Source organism: Ailuropoda melanoleuca, chromosome 3 (assembly GCF_002007445.2).
Source record: "Ailuropoda melanoleuca isolate Jingjing chromosome 3, ASM200744v2, whole genome shotgun sequence".
NCBI lineage: Eukaryota > Metazoa > Chordata > Mammalia > Carnivora > Ursidae > Ailuropoda > Ailuropoda melanoleuca.
Window position 1 is genome coordinate 101,177,521 of NC_048220.1, and position 20,111 is coordinate 101,197,631.

Here is a 20,111-nt window from a genome sequence, read left to right on the forward strand (position 1 = left end):
AATATGGTTATTGATTACCTTTTGTGCCTAAACAACTGAAGCTTCATATTGCAATTTAATTCCAACAATACTCATTCTCTAGGAATAAACAGTAAATGGTAAGATTTTGATCTAAAACTCCCTGGAAAAAGAAATCCTAAAATTTGGAAAAATGTTGCCTTCATTGGCTAAGCTGTTGAAGAAACTGAACGCACTCAATCCTGGTAAGAATTTTAATATTTTTGCCTAAGGCCTACTAGAAAAGATGTAAGACAAAGTTCAAGTGCCTCTCACTTTGCAAAGGGCCTGGGGAAACCTGAAGGAAGTGCACAGTGATTCTGGGGAGCTGAAGAGTTTGAGACGTGTCTGAAAAGAGAGGCGCTTTCTGATGCCCTTGGAAGCATTTGCTATTATTCATTCATCCCAGTCAAAAAGACTCTATAATCTCGGCTTTAGTTCTTATAATCTTATTTTTCAAACGCATGCCATCCTCGAAGTGGCATTCTGGTGACCTGCAGACAGATTCTTAACTACCTGATAAAGTTCTTCTTCAAAACATAAAGGCATTGTGCAAGAGTGGTGAATACAGGAGAAAACAATGGTTATTTATAGAGATATTTACAGCACTGCTCCATCAGGACCCTACTTATCAGCAAGGAATAAAGAAGACCCTCTTGGAAAATGCACACTTTCCATGTTCTGAATATTTATTAAGCAAACCAACTGTTTTTAAGGTTTATTGGAGTTAGGATAGCTATGGTAGTATAAAAGGCACTTAATGATTCACAGGCTGAAACTAGACTTCCTTTTAGAGACGAGAGAAGGAAGATACACTTTGTTCCTTAAGAGTTCAGCAGGGGACCGGTTCAGAGCATCTGGAGGAGAATTGCACACTATTGCAGAAAGATTATCACTCACCTTCTCAGAGCCTAATAGTCACCAGATGATTAGCCTCAAGCTAACCAATGATTTAAAAAATGAAATCATGTTTCCTGTGTCCTTCATGAATGAAGAAGCCACTAATGATTTATCAGCAGTAGGACATGTGTTCTGGCATAACACGTTTGGAAAGTACATCATCTATCCATTCCTGCCTTCGTTTCACAAGTATTTATTGAATACCTACTACGGTACAAGATCACTGCACCTGCTGAAGCTTAAAAACGGAAAGCTGCCGCCCCACAGGGCAGACAGACATGCCCACAAGGTGATTAATCTGGGGAATTCGCCACAGTCTGAGGTCAGACTTGAAGCCCAAAGAAGTTTGGAAATGATGCTGCCCAATTTCTAAATGTATCTGTTCTTGTTGAGGCTGAGTTACAGAAGCAAAGCTCCCAAGAACCTGATGTCTAAACCAGTAAGAAAAATAATCGCAAAGTGGATCAATGATTTGTAAAGTGTATCTCAACCAAGGTCTTCTTTAGAATTATGTGAAAAGAAGTTCAGAACCTCTGTCTTTGTCCAAATTCACTGAACTCTTAGATCCTAAATGAACCAAAACTTACTCCAAAAAATTGTTGCTGTTAAGTGAAATAACCTTTACACAGTGTTCATCACTTACTAATTCAACAAATATTTACTGAGCACGCACTATGTACCAGATATCATACTAAACACTAGGGACAGGGCACCTGGGTGGCTCAGTCAGTTAAGTGTCTGCCTTCAGCTCGGGTTGTGATCCTGGGGTCCTGGGATGGAGCCCCGCATCGGGCTCCCTGCTTGGCGGGGAGTCTGCTTCTCCCTCTCTCTCTGCTGCTCCCCCTGTTTGTACTTAGCCTCCCTCTCTCTCTTTCCCTCTGTCAAATAAATGAAATCTAAAACCAACCAACCAACCAACCAAACCAGTAGGGATATAGCAGTGAATGAACCGAAAGTCTCCACGGGCTTTTGGAGACAGGTGGAGTGACACAAGAGAAAGCTGGAGTCCCTCAGTAAGTGGGGCTTAGCTGCATGCTTCACAGAGCCAGGTATAGTCAGAGTGGTTCTCTGTCAGGTAAGCAAGCTGGGTCCTGCCAAGGTTTCCTCTATGATTCCTTTTAAACGTTTTTGTTGTCCAGAGTCCCTTCCAATGGATGGCTGCTCTCAACATGCATATACAAAAGGCCAATACTAGCTAGTACTTACTAAGCACATACCATGTGCTGGATAAGATGACTTCACTCTGACTGGGGATGTGCTCCCCTCCCTAACAATGTTTCCATCTGTTTTCTTTAATCCACTTAATACTGTGGGATATTTGTTTATGCACCAAGTAAACTAAACCGGAATTATGCTACCTGGAATCCCCAGCCCTGCACCCCTGGCTCCATGAGACATCTCAGCACCGGAGAGTTGGAAGCAGCGAGAAACCGACGTGGGTCCATCTGTTCTCGTGGACACTGGCCTTCCCTGCAGGTTCAGCTTATCCTTGATTCCCTCATGTCGCATCTGTCCTTCCTTCCTGACTCCCTGCTTGGCCGACTCAGACTCCAGTAAAAGGCGCCAAAGTGACAGCTTCCCATGAAACCAACTATCCAGGGTTGTGAAAGCGGAATCTCCTCATATCATGTAGGGTTTCTGCGGCTCTGATGGAATTCTGATTGATAGAGTGTTGATTTCAAAACATTTCTGTAAGGGTAGCGCCCTCCTTTCAAAGTTTCTGCAAGGATGGATGAAGGGTAAAACCACTGTGAGTAATCACTACCCTTTCTTTATTTGCTTTTAGAATTTTTTAAAATTAAGACATAACTCACATACCATAAAAGTTCCCTTCTAAACTACACAATTCCGTGGATTTTCATATGTTCACAAAGTTGTGAAACCATCAGCAAATCAAACTCTAGGAAATTTCCATCACCCCCCAAAAAATCCCTTTACCCGCTGGCAGTCACCCCCATTTCTCCTTCCCCTCAACCCATGGCTACTCAACTTGCTTTCTGTCCCTATAAATTCGCCTATCCTGGATATTACACACACAGGAAATAGTACAGTTTATGGCCTTCTGTCTCTGGCTCCTTTCCTTCAGCATGATGTTTGCAAACTTCATCCATGTTATAGCATGTATCAGTACTTCATTTCTTTTCATTATCGAATAACATTCCATTGAATGGATATAGCATATTTTATCATTCATCAGCAGATGGACATTTGGATTATATCTAATTTCCATCCATTATGAATAACGCTGCTATGAACATTCATGTACAAGTGCTTATGTGAGCATATGTCTGTGATTCTCTTCAGTGTACAAACTGAGGAGCGAAATTGCTGGGTCTTAGGGTAACTCTACACTTAACACATGGAAGAACTGCCGGGTTCTAGTATGTTCACATCTTCACCAACACTTGCTCTCATCTGTCTTGGGGGTTTTTTTGTTTTTGTTTTTTAGAGAGAGCACACGAGCAGGGAGTGAGGGGCAGAAGAGAGGAAGAGAGAGAATCTTAAGTGGGTTCCACACTCAACCCAGAACCCTACGTGGGGCTTGATCTCACCACCCTGAGAGTCGGACACTTAACTGACTGAGCCACCCAGATGCTCCAGTTATCTGTTTTTTTGATGATAGCCACCCTAGTGGACGTGACGGTCATAGAAATGGTCTAGGAATCACGTTTATCCTTATACAAGGATTCTAGGTGGCCAGAGTGAAGAGTATCATCTCTATAGTCTTGGAGCAAACTTTTTATCTTTTTTTTTTCTTTTTCACCTTGAAATTTACAAATGATGGGGGGCGCCTGGGTGGCTCAGTCGTTAAGCATCTGCCTTCGGCTCAGGGCGGGATCCCAGAGTCCTGGGATCGAGCCCCACATCAGGCTCCTCCGCTGGGAGTCTGCTTCTTCCTCTCCCACTCCCCCTGCTTGTGTTCCCTCTCTCGGTGGCTGTCTCGCCCCCTATCAAATAAATAAATAAAATCTTAAAAAAAAAAGAAACTTAAAGATGAAATAATAATGATGATGATTAGTAGTATACTTTGTGTCAGCACAATGCTTTATTATGAAGAAATTCCTTCATTATAACACAGTTTTCTCCACAACCCTTCAAGAAAGACAGCATAGATTCTGCTATTTTCTTAGTATCTCCAATGTACGACATAGAGCCAGGGACACAGCTGAATCTTGGTTGAGTGGTTAAATCTCATTCATTTTATAAAGAAGGAAACTGTCATACTCGAAGTTGTCCAATCAGGAAGTGGCAGAGTTTCCTAACTTCTATGTGGGTGCTCTTTGCACAAGAAGATTAAAGATGGTATGATCACTAATCAAAATGGAGGACAGTGTTCGACACATAAGTGAAGCATATTAGGTCAAAAGATAAGAGGCTCCTTCATGCAATTTCTTTGAGAATATGGCTTTGTTTAAAAGAACTGTAATTAAAAAAAAATCATAGTCAAAAACAAAGGACACAGTCAACAGCTCTCTCTCTCTCTTTCCTCCCCCTCTCTCAGCTTGGTAGATCATAATTACAACCCTTAAAAAATTGTTTATAAAATTCCTTCACTTATATTCTATATAAACATTTAGAAGATAATACTCTGAAAAATATTCCGCAATACATATAAAAGTAAAACATATGAATAAACAAAAAATATATGTAGGAGCGCCTGGGTGGCACAGCGGTTAAGTGTCTGCCTTCGGCTCAGGGCGTGATCCCAGCATTATGGGATCGAGCCCCACATCAGGCTCCTCCGCTATGAGCCTGCTTCTTCCTCTCCCACTCCCCCTGCTTGTGTTCCCTCTCTCGCTGGCTGTCTCTATCTCTGTCAAATAAATAAAAAAAACAAAATCTTTAAAAAATATATATATATATATGTAAAAAAAGTATGGTTTCTTTAACTATTAAAAAAAGGTAGAGTAATGATGGTTGCATAATATAGTGCATATACTAAATGTCACTGAATTGTACACTTTTAAATGGTTAAAATGGCTAATTTTATGTTATATTAATTTTACCACAATAAAAAAAGGAGGTTGATATTCTTCAAAGAAGCCTATTACGCTTCTGAGTGCTGAGTTCTAGTCTGTCAAGATGGGCAAGACCATAAGGAGTGACTTACAACATGGTTGCCAAGGAAACCGGCTCCTCATTGGAAGAAGATATCCAACAGCTGCAGAAGTATATCATGAATGTTTCCCCAAACCCTTTTTCCTTTTCATTTAAGCCAGGTCATGGGAAACAAAGAAAGACATTCTTTCCAAAGGCACTCGTGTCTACAGATTTTCACACGTTCTCACACACGTGCACGGTTCCACATTAGCACTCACATGCGTCAGGGTGAGAAATTCACTGGGAGTAATCAGGGCATCGCCTCTCTGATAGCGGGTGAGTCAAGGCTGGAACGAAGTCAGCAGCAAAAGTCCTTCTGACACAAAGCTAAACTCAAAGCCCCGCTGAGGTCTTTGTGCTGCCCAAGCTCCCAAAGTCCTTTGATTCTAAGGGAACATCCGCAGTGAGTTGAGAGTTGTTTTTGATTCAAGCCAAGGAGAAACTACATATTTCACCGAAGCTGAATTCAGTAAGAGAAACAAATGCATTGTGCCCAGGATTTATATTTCTCTACCACTTCCTTGTAACCCTGAGCCTCCTACATAGGAGGTGTTTAAATAACTATTTACTAGATTTTATTCTACTATCATCATGAAATTAGCTCATAATCAATTGGCTAGTCCAAAAAAGGTTTTGTTTTGTTCTGTTTCAATTTTCAGGTATGTCATTCATACTCATCAGAGCTCCAACTTTACTCATCGTCCCAAGGGTGGGAAGCTGCTTCACCCAGAGGCTCCTGCTTATTAAAGAAGCACACAGGCTTCTCCCTGAACAATGGGTGGCCCTGGTGGAACCAATGGACTTTAACCCATTCAAGGTCAACCAAAAGACACGTTGTTTAGAGACCTAGGAGGAGCACTTGTTGGAAACACAACAAACCAACCACCAAAAACTCTCTGCCGACAACAGTGATAATTAGATTTCCTCCTTTGGAGTTTGTAAAAGAATATATGGAAGGAACCAGCCCCTTGTTAATAAAAGGATAAAGGAGAAACTGAAGAAACTGCAAGAGAGAAAGAGAAAGAAAGAGACTGACAGAGAACCCAGAAAAGCCCACGGGAAGGAAGCACAGAGAAACACGGACTGTAGCCGACTTGGGAGGAGCGGGCATGACATCCTGATGGAAAGCCCTTCTCTGTTTCTTGTAACTTAGAACACGTGAATTAAGACAATTAACAAAATCAGATTGTGAGAAAAATTCTGATCTTCATTTTTCACGTCCCAGTAATGCTTAACTAGTTCAACTACATCCATAAGCAGAGTCCAAAGACTTGGTTGTATATTTGCAAGTGCAGACAGGGCTCAGGAGAAATGAGACTGCCTGCAAATAACTCTTTCCAACAAAATGTTATCACTGAATGGAGCTTTCTCATGCAATGGGTATGGAGAACAAAACAAATCTGGGCACCTATCCGGAGAATTCTGCAGCCACAAATGCTTACGAATGAACAACCGTAACATCCTTAATTTCAAGAAAACGAAGGAACGGCAGAGTCATAGTTAATGTTTACTGAGCAGTATGTTAAATTATCAAATTTAATCTTGATAATAATTCCATGAGGACCATTATCGTTTCCAAGCTGCAAATTAGAATACTGAGGGTCAAAAAGTGAAGTCAGCAGCCCAGGTCACAGAACAACTAAGGGGCCAAGCTGGGGATCCTGACCTGGTTTGCATGTCTATAAGGACCATATTTTAATGGTTATACTCATCTGCCAATTATGTACTGTATGACCCTGAGAAACCAATTAACCACCCTGTGCTTCCTCAACTGTAAAATGAGAGTATTGGCATAGATAATGACCAAAACTGCTTCTGGCTTGAAAATGATATTGTTCAAATAAATAACTTTTGAGCTTAGAAAGGGGATGTTATTACGAAGACCAATTCACATTTACATAAGCCCTCACTAGGAGCGTAGTTTGACACGCAGCAGGTATCCAGTAAATATCAGCTGAATTCATAAAGAAATATACTAGCCTTATTAAATACACTATCTTATTTAATCCTTAACACCCCTAAGACAGTTATTGCTACTAGTCCCTTTTACAAATGCAGGAATGAATCCTCAGGAAAAAGTGACTGCTTAAAAGGCACAAAGTAAGTGACAGAAGTAGCTTCAGGTAAGAAGTCTCAAATCCAAACACTGGATCTTGACAAAGAAGATAAAAACTGGAGTCTACAATTTCAAGTTGGTTAAATCTGTAGATTCGGGTTAATTTTTTATACCAGTCTATGAACAAAGAGAGAAGCAAGAAAGATTCTGGGAAATCTACACACACTTGTAAATAAGAAATCTGTTATTTGGGATAAAATCCCACTAAACCATTACCATCTCATTTCTGTTCCTGGATCCATAAGGCAGGGATAAACTAACAGCTACAAGTAGGTAATATAGTTCGTAAGTGAGAAGGTTAAATGTTAAAGTAGATACAGGAGCCATTTGAGAGTCAGAGTTCAATACAAATGCAAAGGTTTCTTTTTCAATGTTCTCAAAGGTTCATCCTCCTGGCAAGATGCCAAATAAAAGACTCCTGAAGCTTTCAGATATGTGAGGTGAGGCCTGTTTTAAAAACTAAATGTGAATTTATCCCCTTACCAGGTGGCTTTACACAAAGAGCAATGAACTTCGTTAACTTTCTCACCATATTCAGAAGTGCTCCAGACATGCTCCAGACCTGCCACTTAGGATTCAATGACCTGTGGCAAATCACAGCGCTTCCCCAGACTCACTCCATTTTCCCAGCTCAGAGCTGAGCTTCTCTAGTCTCCTTCCAGCCCAGAGTTTCAGTTTCAATTGCTGAATCTCAATTTCAGAGGTCCCAGAAACCCTCGTAATTTCATTTATATCGTCACTTTTTGATTGGCACATCCATCTAGCCATTTAAAATTAACTCAATCACTGTGTATCCTTTGTATTTTATACCAACTTTTAAAACATGGGTTATACCCCCAAATTCTAGCATTCGGTGACAAAATATAGTTCTAAATAGTTCCTTGAGCCCTTCATTGAAGAGTGAAAATGTAATTTAGCTACTATCTATATTTTCAAAACGTTTAAAATACTCTTGTAAAACACCCTATTAAAAATCTTATTTCTACATTTGGAATTGGAATTATTACAGAACAGGTCCTAATATCCATAAAAAGGCAAAAAAAAAATAATAGGAATTGTGTGGGGGGCCATTGGTGGAAGAGCATTTGTTATCTTCTTGCTATTATTTTAATCTGCTTTCTCTGTATTGTTTTTTTATGAGGCCTTTATTAATTGATATGAAGAGGAGGCATCTCCCAGGTCCCAATTGTAAGAGTCTTCTAGAAAAGTTTAATTCCAGGCTTTCAAAGACTGGGGAAAATTTATAGTGGTTTGATTATTATGCAATGTGAATAGCAAACGAAAATCTCCAATATCATGGAAGACACCAAATGAACAAAGCAAATTTACTTTTAGTAGAATATGTGTGGGTAACAAGGAAACAGATACCATTTTTTGACCAAGTTAGGAAAAACCAACCTAAATTAGTAAAAAGTAAATCATAAATCTTACACAAAAGATTCATTGATTCAACTGTGAACAACAGTTTAACCACGCTATAATTTCCTTGTTAGGGTTTTTTTGATAATCCTAATTTTACAATAGTTAAGAATTCTCTCTATATTTCATGTGAACTGCCTGCAAAAGGGAATTTTCAAAATGTTTAAAATTTTACTCTTAGTATTTATGAGATAGTTCTCCTACATTTTTTGTGTACCATTTAATTGGTTATGAAATTATTTTTCAAAGATCTTGCAAAAGTTAAGTTTCAACCTCACTGCCCTACATAAAGCAGATCATAAATTCTAACTAGTGATCTGAAAAAAGAAGTCTAAACGGGAAATTACGTGCATGAAAGAACATTTTTAAGTGATCCTTATTTATTTTTCTTGAGGTTTCTAATCTAAAGCATGCTTCTAAAATATCATTCCCAGTGCATGCGAAGAAACACATTCTTTTAGGGTGGAAGTGTTAATTAATGTGCATGACATAGAACAAGGAAAAGGTTAGAGCTGATGGTTTCGCTAATAGCATTTCTAAAAATAGAGGATTTTTGAAACAATGCTCTTTCATGTTAGTTAAGTTTGTCAAAGCTCTAGGATTAGAGCTAAAATACATTGATTGGTTAAAATAAAATCATCTGTTACACAGATATTATTTACCTGTATTCCCATTTCAACTAATTCAATCATTTATCTCATCAAAATTGATTTCTAGGGGCAAGCTGTGATGGTTTTTCTTCCACATAATTTCCCCCAATGTTTTCCTAGGGTTATCAACAGGAACAGATCTCACTTTTCAGTTATAGCCAAAATGGCCTATAAAGTCATTAGCACAGTATACAAGTCTACATATCTCTCTTTTTTCAGTGTTGTTTCATGCCATCCTCCCCATGTCAACTTCCCAAAGCCACGCTTAACTTTCTTCTGGTTCTCAAACACATGGAAACTTTCTGTAACGCCATATCCTTGCAACTGTCTCCATTTCTCTGCTCAGAAGGTTCCCCTATCTTCCTCCAGGCAAGCTCTAGCAAATCCTTCAAAACAGACAAAATATCACCTTTTCTGGTAATATCTTTCCTGACTCTTCTAATTTGGCAGATCCAAGCAGTTGTCTGCTCAATAGCCATTTCCGATCTCTTTCTTCCTTGCTAGCCTTCCATTTAAGGAAATAAAAATTAGATACTCAATTTCCCAGTTTCCACTGCAGCTTGATATAGTCATGTGACCCAGTTCTAGCCAATGAGACATGAGGGCTATCTGCTTAGAGGCATCTAGGAGTAACTGTGCATGCTAATTAAGAAGTCTGTCAAGAGAAGGTCCTCTGTTCACCACCCTGGCTGCTTTGTCTTCTCGCGAAGCAACCTTCAAAAGCCTGATATTCCTGAGCTCTGGGAGCCATTCTGCAACTGTGACAAGAGACTGCTGAAATGTGGAGGGTGGCAGAGGAGAAGAATGGGGAAAATACATGTTTATGATATCATGGCAGATACCATCCTCACCCTGGCTTGCCTACCAAATAGGCCAGAATTGTTTAAGCATTATTGGTTCACTGCTTTTGAGAGCATCTAACGGATATTCTTACCCAGGGAAAAACACTCAGGCGTGGCTCCCAAAGCATTCTTACGCTCCCTCTAAAGGCACCTGTTCACATGGGTACGATATCTTTGCAAATGCGTGCCTCCTTTAAAAGACTGAAGAGAGTGGGGCGCCTGGGTGGCACAGTCGTTAAGTGTCTGCCTTCAGCTTAGGGCGTGATCCGAGCGTTATGGGATCGAGCCCCACATCAGGCTCCTCCACTGGGAGCCTGCTTCTTCCTCTCCCACTCCCCCTGCTTGTGTTCCCTCTCTCGCTGGCTGTCTCTATCTCTGTTAAATAAATAAATAAAATCTTTAAAATAAATAAATAAATAAAATAAAAGACTGAAGAGAAAACAAGTGCTGGTGAGGGTGTGGAGATAAGGGAGCCCTTGCACACGGCTGGTGGGGATGCAAATCGGTCAGCCAGTGTGGGAAACACGATGTGCATCCTCAAAAAATTAAAACTAGAACTATCCTATAATCCAGCAATGCCACTTCTGGGTATACACCCAAAGGAAATGAAAACAGGATACTGAAGAACTCTCTGCACTCCCATGTTTACTGCAGCATTATTCACAATTGCCAAGATATGGAAACAACCTAAGTGTGCATCAACAGATGAATGGATAAAGACACCGTTTTACACACACACACACACACACACACACACACACACACACACACACAATGGAGTATTATTCGGCCATGAGAAAGAAGAAAATCTTGCTTTTGGATGGGCCTTAGGGGCATTATGCTAAGTGAAATAAGTTAGAGAAATACAGATACTATATGGTATCACTTATACAAGGAATCTTAAAAAGCTGAAGTACTAGAAATAAAGAGTAGAATGGTGGTTACCAGTGGCTGAGGGATGGGGGAAATGGGTACAATGTTTAAGAGTACAAACCTGAAACTCATAAACAAGTAAGGCTGGAGCTCTAATGCACAGCATAGTGATTACAGACAACAATACTGTATCACAGCCTTTCAAGTTACTAAGAGACTAGCTCTTAACTGTTCGCACCAAAAAAAGAAATGGTAACTACGGGACGTGATAGAAGTGTTAGCTACACTACAGTGGTAATCATACTGTAATATGGAAATGTATCAAATCAATACATCGTACACCTTAAAATTATGCACTGTTATATGGTAGTTATATCTCAACAGAAATGAATTTAAAACCAAAGGCTATTGGGGCGCCTGGGTGGTGCGGTGAGTTAAGCGTCCAACTCTTGGTTTAGTTTTAGTTCACGATCTCAGGGTCAAGGGATTGAGCCCCGAGTTGGTCTCCACGCTCAGTGGGGAGTCTGCTTCAGGATTCTCTCCCTCCCTCTGCCCCTCCCTCCGCTCGTGCACCATCTCTCTCTTAAAATAAATAAATAAATCTTTAAAAAAAGAAAGAAAGAAAGAAAGAAAGAAAACTGAAAACAATAAAATAAATAAAAACAAAGACTGTAAACTCCCCATTCCCTAGCCTAGGATCAAGCACAGAGAAAAAAATAAAAGTCTATTAAATGAGTAAATGAATGAATAAATTCATAGATAGATTAATAAACACATACAGAGACATAGGAAAAGTACTAGGTGCTTTTCTTATCACGTTTACTTCTCTGTTAAACTTGTTCATATCTGCTATTAAAAAAAAACCTGTTCCCTACGTTGTATCTTACATTGGTTCCAAAGTCTTCAGATATTCACCTGGGACATCAGGGACAGTTCACCCAGAGACAACTGCACCAAGGTATCCCTGGCATAATTCTTAGAAGTTACCAACTGAGAAGTGAGCAGAAGGAAAAGGGGGCTGACATAAAGTGTCAATGGAAGAGGCTTCAGAGTTGAATATAAGAATTCAAACCAAAAATATCAGAAAGGGGTTCATGTGTTCCTTCGTCTACCTATTCATTCATCCATCCATCCAGAATTTCCTGAGCATCTGCTATGTATTAGGTTATGGACTAGATGCAGCAACTCAGCATGGTTCAGATAGACATAATTCTTGCCCTCATGGACCTTTCACAGTAGAAGGAAGAAGCCATTACAAGTATTTCGTCACCTCCTAGGGGATGTGCCGTACAGCATCATTAACAGTTCCCACTAAGGAAGGCACGTGATGCGATGAGCATTGGGTGTTAGACACAACTAATGAATCATGGAACACTACATCAAAAACTAATGATGTACTATATGTTGGCTAATTTAACTTAATAAAAAAAAAACACTTTGCACAAATACACACCTAACAACATGTGGTTCTGCTGAAAATAGTTTTGACGAAAAACCAAAGAGCCACACGTATATGATATTGAACTTAGAAGAAACTCTCATAGATTATCCAAGATTCTGATTTTCAAAGCTTAAGTTTTAGGGGGTTTTTGTCCAAACACAAACTTAAGTGACAGCTGAGGGAAAGACCCTGCCTGTTAGGCTGGCAAACCCCACGGTGACCACTGGGCCATCCTGGAAAAACCCTAGGACTCGAGGAAGCACAGTTTGCAAATTTCCAATTTATACCAACTCCTTCATTTGAAAAAGGAGGAAAATAAAGTCCAAGAGTATAAGATGTTCAACTTAACACCCCTAACGTGACAGAGCTAGAATTAGAACTCAGATCCTTTGCCTCTCCATTCCAGCACATTCTCTTCTATTCCACTATCAACTGACTTTTCCAATATGAAAATCAAGAGAGATCTGATGAAGGACTGAGGATCTGGTGTGGACATTAAAACATTAGAATTTCTGGAACATATTAATATTTCACAGGGAAACTGGAGTAGAACATAGGAAAACCAAATCAGTTTGGGAAAATTGAGGATTAGGGTTGTTTCACCAGGCAAATCAAAATGTAGGGGAGAGAATGTGTTAAAGCCAAAGGCCATACATCTCAGACAACACTCCAGGTCAGTTCTGTCAAGGAAATGGGGTAGTTCAGCTAAAATAATACCAACGACTTTCATCTTCTGGGCTCTGTAAGGCTTCCCTCTACCTATAACTCTCTGAGATACCACTTTATACTCACATCCTTGCAATGTGCTCCTGCTTTGTTGTATAAAAGCCAAAGGGAAAGTAATCTCTAAATGGGTCTGCATCCCACAGAGAATTTACTTAGATGACATTCAAATCTGTTTTTCAGGGGGGTTTTTTGGTGCCATTACAAGAAATCATACAGTCATTACACTTCAAATTTGACAGTTCTTTCACAGCGTGAAAGGCAGAAATTAGGTCCAAATGTATTTATTGAAATGCAAGGTTTCACTTACCACCAGGACATTTGTGAGGACTGAAAGATGACAGCAGAGTGTGATGTCTGCCCTATTGTTATTTCAGGAACCCCTGGCCATGGATCATCACACTCAAATATTTTAAATTCAAACAATGAACCCATTAAAGAGAACTTTCAACTACTATCTCTCCTTCCCATCATTCAAAGAACTCAATTTAATTCACTTAGCAATCACATTAAAGAATGAAAGAAAATTTTTGCTATGAACAGGTTTTGAAATGTATTTGAAGACAAAGGACCCAATCAGGCAGCACTTAATTAATCAGATCTCAATTTTCCCAGAGTGTTGGCTACCGAAGAACTGAACCCAAAGTGTCAGTCCTGCTTGTGGAGTACACACTCGTGTGGGTGTGGCTTTCTTGCACCTTATTTTTAGGGCTAAGAAGACTGACTATTTTCCCATGAAGTTTCAAAGGCCTGTAGCCCCTGTTTGCCTCCAATGGCAGTGATCAGGAGAAAATCCACACACTTTTTCAAAAAAGTTGCTCAAGCCCACTTCTCTTCCCAAGCAACTACTTCTCCTTATTGCAAACTCTCCAGAGCTGTCACTACTGTTGTCTCCAAACCCTCTCCTCCCATTTTCTCTTAAATCCAATCAGGCTTTTGATTTCTCTCCCCATTGGTTCACAACTCCCACATTGGTAAATCCGAAAGTCCATTCTTAGTCGTCATATAACTTGACCTATTATCGGCATTTGACACTAAAGGAACATCCTGTCTTACTGGAAGCCCTGAAAGGTTTTTGTGGCAACGTTCTGAAGTTCAGTTCAGCTTTGGACATGTAGAATTTCAGATGGATATTATCAGATATCTCAAGGGAGATGTTAAGTAAACAATGTGCTATTCAGGACAGGGGTCCAGGCTGGAGATCAATTCTGGGGAGTAAACCAGTATGGAGATCTATAACTAAAAGCTCAAAACTGATAAGATCAGTCAGGGAGGGAACCTCCCAAGCAAGCTGCCAAGCATGTCTCAGAGAAAAAGGGAATAATCAGAGATCCCAGTAATTAGCAGTTCAAAGAAATGCAGAGAGGTAGGGAAAAGACAGAATGTATAGAACCTTGTAGGAATGGTGAGAACTTTGAGAAGTCAACTGAGGGTCAGGTAGAAAAACATTTTAATCATCAGAGTTCCAGAGGGAATGGGAAGGCACACTAGCGAAGTGAGGCCAGTTTCTGTGTAAAAAAAAAAAAAAAAAAAAAAAAAAAAAAAAAAAGCAGCAGCAGCAGAGGAGGAGGGATTATACTTCCCAGGATCTGCACATGCTGGGGTGAGTCAAGGGTAAGGTGCAAGGACTCAAGGAGGTAGAGGAGATGGAAAGTAAGGGAGAGACAAAGGAACAGGAAAGTGTATGTGAGCCCTGGCCTGCAACCCCTAAGTATCTTATCAAAGTTACCAGTCTACAGAATGTTAAGTGTGGTTGGGTTTTTAAGGAAAACCTGCATTTTCAAAGGGCAAGAAGTGACTCGTGCTAGGGGTCCTTAGGTGGTGCAGTCGGTTAAGCATCTGACTCTTGGTTTCAGCTCAGGTCATGATCTCAGGGTCATGAGATGGAGCCCTATGTCATGTTCTGCACAGAGTATGTTTGAGATTCTCTCTCCCTCTCCCTCTGCCCCTCCCACTCATCCTTTCTCTTTCTCTAAAATAAATAAATAAATCTTAAAAAAAATTGAATTGCCTAGTGCTGAATCTCAGGCATTCCTTTACATGGGGTATGTATGTCGTCCACAGTCCTGTCCACTGCCCATAGCACCAACTAATTTATTCTTGCTTGTCCTGCCTAGGCCCTGTAAGCATCAAAGTTTATAATTCCTGCCTCAGACACAAGACAGATTCCATGACTACTTCATTCCTCCAAAGAGCTCAAAGTATAGCTCAAAAAAAAAAAAAAAAGCAATAACCTATGTTCAAAAATGTGAGCTAAGTAATCTTTCAGTCCTCTAAGAAAGTGTACTTTCTGTAGTAGAAATAATACACATCATTTCACAGATTACTTTTATAATTCTCAAGAGAAACTCAAGAGGCAGACATAGGTCTCAATTCTGTGGCCACTAAAAGCAGGGGAAAGCATACTTAAGGATTTTTCTCATTAGCGAGAAAAATACAAGTAAGCATTGCATAAGTAGACTGTGCCTTAGCACTCGGTGACTAATGGGGGTTTTAGTTCCCAAGACTTCTCCAAGATGGGAATTCTGTAGCCACCGACATCCAACGTGTATGTCATTTATCTGCCAGACATGGAGCGTGTATGCCAAAATACTTAAGGTCAGCTTGGAGCACTGCCATATTGTTTTCATTTCTGTTTTGAAGGACAAACTGAGCGTGTGACCAGGTAATAGCAGACAAGTTTATCGAATGCATATTCAGAACAAAACAAAACTAGAAACTCTCAAAATTATTTTCCTCTTGAATTTGGCAACTCCTTTATTGCATTTATAGTCATCATGAGTAGCAGGATGGAGAAATAAAAAGGGAGATAGGTATTATTGTTGTAGAGATTACAGTGGGGGGTTGCTTAATAAGCCCACCTCCTCATTTTACAAATGGAAAAAATTGAGGCCCAAGGAGACAGACATTTACTGCCCATGACCACTCAGCAATTTAAAATACAGCTCAAAAGTTTTATTTCACTTTTAGCCACAACAGACTGAAGAGACACACACACAAACTTGGGCTAAATGAGTGGTGACCAGAATGAGACACATATCTGAGAAATAAGGAAAAGAGGAACACTGGGCCTCTAGAACAGTAGGCCCCAGGGGTTGGTTCTAGACCCCAAATCTATCTAGGAACATCAGCAGTAGGAGTTTGAAGACTTTTGTTCATTAATATCAATCTCCATATATTGGCCTTTCTCTTTTCCAACATGAGTTTTGATCCTCCACGGGATATTTATTATTTGAGGAGACATTTAGCAACTGTCTTCTAATGCTTTTGGGGATATCCCAATCTTTTTTGGGGAATGCCTATCCTGTATGGCGGGTCGATGTAATGAGGCTGATAATCAGGCTGTTCTGCCCTCTCTTGACAGTGGACTGGGCATATGACCCAAGCTTGGCCAATGGAAACTCTTGCTCTACTATCCCCACCTCTCCAGATGATGAGTCTTGAGCTGAGTGGCACAAAGATGGGAAAACATAGTTGGGGCTCATTCCTATCAACAGTGAAGACAGCCTTGGTAAGATAATTAGTTCTTGCTCCTATCCCAAAGCTATTCCATAGCTTCCCTGTGTCCCTTCCTTTTCTGAGCCTCATTTTCCATCCTTCCCTCATACTTTGTGAACGGTTTTATATCCTTCCAATGAATTATTGTCTCTTTAAGGTTGGCCTAACCGGTTTCCTGTATCCAAAGAACTGACAGCAATAAATTGTAGAAGCCATTTGTCTGGCTCCACAGAGCTTCTGCCTATTCATGCTTGTTCTCTGGAAACTTCAGCTTGCCCATGTGTCCTCATGGTGTTCCAAGCCTCACTGTACAGCCTTGATTAGTAAACCTTAATATAAGTAGGAGAGAGTGTTTTCTTAAATATCCCTTTCCATCTGTGTCAAGCATGAATCTGAAATCTGGAGATGGGACCTGAGAATCTGCATTTCAAGAAGAGTTCCAGTTGATTCTGATGCAGGCAGTCTCTAAAATACACTGCTCTGTAGCATAAACTCTCAGCATTTGCTCCCACTAGGCTGACTGTCTCGTCTCAGTATTTCTTATTTCATGTCTCTGAGAGAGAAAGTCTGTTCGACCCCAATCTTCTTCCCATGCCTGATTTAACCAGTCTATGGAATAGTTTAGGTGACTACTCTCTCTGTCCAATGGGCCATGAGATGGGGGTAGGGGTGGGACAGGGTCACAAGGCCCACATGGAGCCATCCCTGACGTAGGATCTGTGGTATAGTTTTACTCACAGGAGGTCATGAGTGGCGGACAATGTACCTGATGTTGCGAGATCCCTGAAAAAGAAAGCAGGTGCCTGACTACCTTTCCAGTACTTTTTACTCTGACCACCCTCCATTTACAAGGCCTCTCCAACATAATTCATCTTTTGAAAATAAGATCCAAGATATAATGAAATGTGTTTAAATGAACAATTCTCCTATCTAGGAGGTACAGACCTCTAATGAAAAATTGGTAGGCTGATTACTTAAACACCCATATTCTCTTGTTAATCACTTTAATTACCACCTCCTGGATCTTCTATGCAGCAGAAACACAAAAAAACCCTACCTCTCAGAGAATGATAAGGCTTTCATGTAGAACCCCAAACTTCTTTATAGAAACATTAGGTCTTAGATTACTAGACTAGACCGCATTTTTAAGGAAACGTATGACCAAAAGTGCCCAAACTTAGAAAGATTACAAATGAGAAAGGAAAAACTTATTTTTTAAAAAGATTTTATTTTTTAATTTATTTGATAGAGAGCAGGAAAGCACAAGCAGGGGGAGTGGCAGAGGGAGAAGGAGAAGCAGGCTCCTCACTGAGCAGGGAGCCTGATGCGGGACTCCATCCCAGGACCTTGGGATCACGACCTGAGCTGAAGGCAGTTGCTTAACCAACTGAGCCACCCAGGCGCCCCAGGAAAACTTATTTTTTAAAATTACTCTACAAAAAAATATATAGATCTGCCTTGGGAGTTTACTTAAACCCTACAGTGTCTATATAGGTGAGTTCATTTCCTGGCTTCCTTCTGCGTGCAATGCTTATAGGAGCCTAGGACAGGAGAACAGAGTCTGATAGGACCATCAAGTTAATCCAGTGAGGAGAGTGGAGGCCAGTTAAGACAGACCCAACAGTCCGTGCAAAAGAACAGAAGCAAGGGAGAGCACAGACATTAAAAGAATCAATGACAACCTGGTAAGATTGAACGACAAGGGTGGAATTGGGAATGATGGTTTTAAGGACCGACATGTTTCATAAATGGAGACTCATTGATGGCTTGTAATCTACTAAATGTTTTAGAAAAACAACTTTGAGGTTGGAGGATGGTTTGAGGAAGGAAAAGCTGGGGGCAGGGACAGCATACAGAAAACTGCCTTAAGATCAGAAGAGAGATCTGTAGAACCTGGGATGGAGAGGAGGGAACGATTTCAGAGTTAATGCAGAAGCAAAATGGGCTGTATTTGGTTAAAGAGTCATGGTTGTTAATATCATGAGTTTTGGAATCAGATGGTCCCGAATACAAAAGCTGTGGCTCTGCCACTCCCTAGGTATATAATGCCACACAAGTTATCTCGTCTCTCTGAGCTTCCCCTTTCTCATCTTCAAAATAAAGACAATGTTGGGCGCCTGGGTGGCTCAGATGGTTGAGAGTCTATCTTCAGCTCGGGTCATGATCCCAGAGTCCTGGAACTGAGTCCTGAATCAGGTTCCCTGCTCAGTGAGGCGTCTGCTTCTCCCTCTCCCCTTGCTCCTCCCCCCTGTTCATGTTCTCTCTCTCTCTCTCTGTCAAATAAATAAATAAAATATTTAAAAATAAATAAAATAAAAAATAAAATAAAGAGTGTTATCGAGAGGATCAAATAAGCTAATGGTGTAAAGTGCTCGGTATAAATTAAAACACATACTAAATGCTCAATATTCCCTGAATACTGATACTATGACTATCATTATAATTACAAAGATTGTAATGAATCATTGACAGAGAGATGGCAGGGAAGAGAATCAGATATAACAGTCTAGCTTGGAAGTCTGGCAAATGATCATGCCATTAATTGAAATACGATATTAATTGAAAAAAATTAACATTTATTGAGAGTTTACCACACTCCAGTCAGTGTTCTAGCTGGTTCATATACATGATGTCATTTAATACTTCTAAGGAACCCAGATATCATTATTCACAGAGGTAAAAACCGAAGCAGAGGGAAGCAGCTTGAGTGAGACAGCTAATAGGCAAAGGAAATAGAGCCTAAACACCAGCACTCACAGAAGGCCAGGGAAGTTCTGGGATGGGGTAAAGGGACCTTGGTGAGGAAAGAGGTATCGTTAGTTTCACACGCTCAGAGACACTAAAATGAACTAAAGCAGTAGACAGGCTGCATATGCAGGGTGTTCATAAATCATATTTCTACTCAAAAGAAAGACCAAGGAACAGAGAACCTGAGACAGTAAAGCAGGAGAGCTACTGCTAGCAAAAGACTAATCAGCAATGCAGAAGGGTCTCAGATATTACTCTGCAAGGCAGACAGAGAATACAACTGCAATAATACAAGTTTGGCTTCCGTGCGGCTTTGCAGGAAGCCATCCATGTGTGAAGGAGAGAAGTATCTTTATGATTCCATTCTCCCAACCCTTGCATCCCAACGTCAACCGTGATATGCAGTCGGAGCCCTAGTGTTCTTGAGTCGCACTGTCTCAGTGAAATAAAAGGAAAACCAGGAATTTTCCTGCTGGGACTGCCCATCAGGAGATTTTCGATGGTGGAGAAAGGAAGAACGTGGCTTCCCTGCCAAGGGCTTCACCAGAGGCTTCTGGGAGATCTGCAGCCAGCATGTTCTCTCTGGTTCTGAATGACAGAGCTAACTGGGCAGCCGCTTCTGAGAAGAACATCCCACATCAGCGCATCAGCGAGCCTTCCTACTGAGTGATTTGGCCCCTGGGTGCACTCGCTGACAAAGCACTCACAGAAGGCTGCAAGGAAGCTGGAGTCTCAGCTGCTAGTCCTGGAAGTTTGCCTAATAAATCCCTCCCCACCCTGGATTTGTCTTTATTCTTTAATGC

The 20,111-nt window shown here is 40.6% G+C and overlaps 1 protein-coding gene across 2 annotated transcripts in view; it reads right to left on the minus strand.

The window, feature by feature from the left end:
* The window catches only part of SGCD (sarcoglycan delta), a 941,028-nt gene that overhangs the window by 763,027 nt on the left and 157,890 nt on the right, over positions 1–20,111 (minus strand). The window lies entirely within an intron of this gene.